Source organism: Micropterus dolomieu, linkage group LG21 (genome assembly GCF_021292245.1).
Source record: "Micropterus dolomieu isolate WLL.071019.BEF.003 ecotype Adirondacks linkage group LG21, ASM2129224v1, whole genome shotgun sequence".
Taxonomy (NCBI): Eukaryota; Metazoa; Chordata; class Actinopteri; order Centrarchiformes; family Centrarchidae; genus Micropterus; species Micropterus dolomieu.
In genome coordinates, this window is record NC_060170.1 from 10,797,096 (window position 1) to 10,799,803 (window position 2,708).

Genomic DNA, 2,708 nt, shown 5'->3' on the forward strand with positions numbered 1-2,708 from the left:
AGATAAGCGGTAGACAATGGAATTCTTATTTGTCTCTCAACAACACCTCAGTGGTATGCTCATCTCCCAGTGGCTGAAGTGTCAGAAAACCTCATTATTACATGAGCTGCAAATGATGTAGAAAAGATGAGTAACGAGACTGCAGAAGAACAAACAGATCTGAGGGGGACAGGAACTGAAAGCTGTGGTTTATTTAAAAAACAAATAACAAAATCACAACTACTCCTGAAGTTTTGTTTTCTCTGACTCAGTCGTGTAATGATTCTGAAATGATAAAACATGCTGTTTTTGCTACGTGGTGGCTCACAGCCCAACGCTGACTGTGAGGATCTTATTGCGACACTAACAGGAGTGACCTTTGCAAGAGCAGAAATAGCTCCACTAAAGTCCTGAGGCCCACAGCTGGACCTTTCTTTACAATGGAAAACCTCAGATCTGAGTCACGCTGATTTAATATTCAAGATTTGTCCAATTATTTGCCACAAATGGATGCATTTTAAAGTTTTAACTGGCGGAACACAACATCTTCTAAACCAGAGTTACGCTACTGCTGCTTTGCTATATTTGTGGGTCTGCGTTTGCTGACCGACAATGCCATCCTTAAAGCCTCTCCCGTGTCTCGAAATACAAGAAGAGTTATTACTGTCACAAAATGAGCAGTGATAGCTTCATCTTCTCAGGGAAAGACACATTAAATAACACCAGAAACTCAGAAGATTTAATCACAAGAAAATTCACGGAAAAGACCACCCTGCTTGACTGACAGGTGATTTCTGGTAAGTGCAGCAGAAAAACCAGGACACGCACTTGATTTGCATCAAGTACAACACCAAGATACATCATTTAGTCCTGCAGATTACTCCTTTACTGGATCATCACATCTGATGCTGAGAATCAATCCAAGACAAAATTATGAGACTGCAGCAAACTCAGGAACTCCAACACGTGGAGCAAAGACTTCTCTGATCAAATGCGACATCAGATGCGTTGTCCACATGAGTGCGATCCTCTGTGAGAACACATGAAAGATGCAGCTGCCTTACATCTTCAAAGAGCGAGAATCATTTGTTTATTCTTACATCTCTCTCCCTCTGTCTTTACAGTTTTCTCTTGAGGACGTTGGGAGGGTGACAGCCAGAGGTCAGCCTTCAGCTCCCATTGTCTTCTGCAGCAAAGAAGAGATGCCTGAAGTGCACCACACAAAACAGTGACAATGTAGGTAACAATACAGAACTCTAGTCTAACTTGTTTGAATTGTTGGCTGGTGTAAAAAGAGTGATAATTCAACCTATAATCAGTCATTGAAAGCATTTGCTTTACTTTGTGTCTGCTTTTTCTGGGGAATGATGCTTTGTACATCACTGATTATTTTTTAAAGAAAGAGAATAAAAACAGGGTAGTTAGCATCATAACGTTTTCGGAAAATGTACGTCTTCCCTGATTATAAAGTCCAAGGAAGTATATTTGGTTGCAATACTAATCATAATGTATGACTGAGTTTAGTAGGGACAGAATGACAACATTTAAAGCTGCACTATTCAATATGTTTATACTAACAATGGAAAAGAAGTGTAATGTACAAAGTGTACTGTGTACAGAATTATCATCTGACTCTGCAGTTCTCCTCAGTTCTATGGAGCATTTTAACATCTTTCAGCTCATTGTTTTGATTTAAGGCCCACAATGCAAATGTTTTGGTTCAACCTCATCCTTTAGCTTCTGGCTAAAGGAGGCAGCCATTTTTAGTGAAACAGCTGTAACGGGGTAGACCTGTATCAGCCAATTTTGAGTGCAGTGGTAGTGTGAGGGGTGAGCACTTGAGTGTGCATTTGGTGGGTGTGGTTTTGCACTTGGGTTAATTGCATGGGTATGGACTAATGGCAGACAGGTGTGCTTGGGCATGACATCCATCTGTAAACTATTTAACCAGCCACACACTAGGTTCAAGAGTCTTCTGTTTGTCTCCTGTGTGCAGGTACAGAGTTATTTTGACTGTCTTCTTCCCTGGGGCTAGCTCTTGTTATGTGGGCTGGTGGTAGTGTCTGTATGGGATGGTTTATAAATTGATGTTGTTCAGAGTCTTCTGTTTGTCTCCTGTGTGCAGTGTGCGGGTGTGCTGAGGCTGCTGATTCTTTGCAAGAGTGTGGTACACGGCTGGGTCTGGGGAGCTGCCAGTGTAGAGCCACCGCTACTTAGTGGAGTTACCAGAGGCCCAAGCAGTGAGGCTACAACCGACCAGCCTGTGACCAACAGCAGACCCGTTCCTGTTGTGTTTGGCTTCGCCCACGCAGGAAGACGAAGTTGAGCACACCCAGCCACGACGAACTGCAGTTCTGTTTAACTAACAGTTTTCCCCCATTTGAACTCTCTTTTTAACCATCTTAGCCTCAGTCTTGTTTTAACCCTCTGCATGTCTATTTTATACAAATAAATTTGGAGGGTATATTTTGTACAGCATGTTCTATTGTTGCCCGCTTATTTTATACACTGGTCAATTGGGAACTAGTTTGGGGGTGTTACACAGCTGGCAGAGCTGATGGCTCATTGCAGAGGGGGCACGGACCTCTAGTGGGCCCTTATACAGTGAGCACTTTTATTGTTACCGTGGGAGGGAAAACAGAAGAACAGCAGACAGGCTACAAGCTGCTTTCATGCCTGTACTTGAGTTCATCTGGTCTGGACCAGGAGGAATAATTATACCTTTTTGT

General features: G+C 42.7%; 1 long non-coding RNA gene across 1 annotated transcript; it reads left to right on the forward strand.

Annotated features, from left to right (window-relative positions):
- Positions 1-1,836: 1,836 nt before the first annotated feature.
- Positions 1,837-2,452, forward strand: LOC123959582. Its single transcript, XR_006822344.1, has 2 exons — positions 1,837-1,975; positions 2,105-2,452. It is a non-coding gene; the product is annotated as an uncharacterized LOC123959582 (long non-coding RNA).
- Positions 2,453-2,708: the final 256 nt, after the last annotated feature.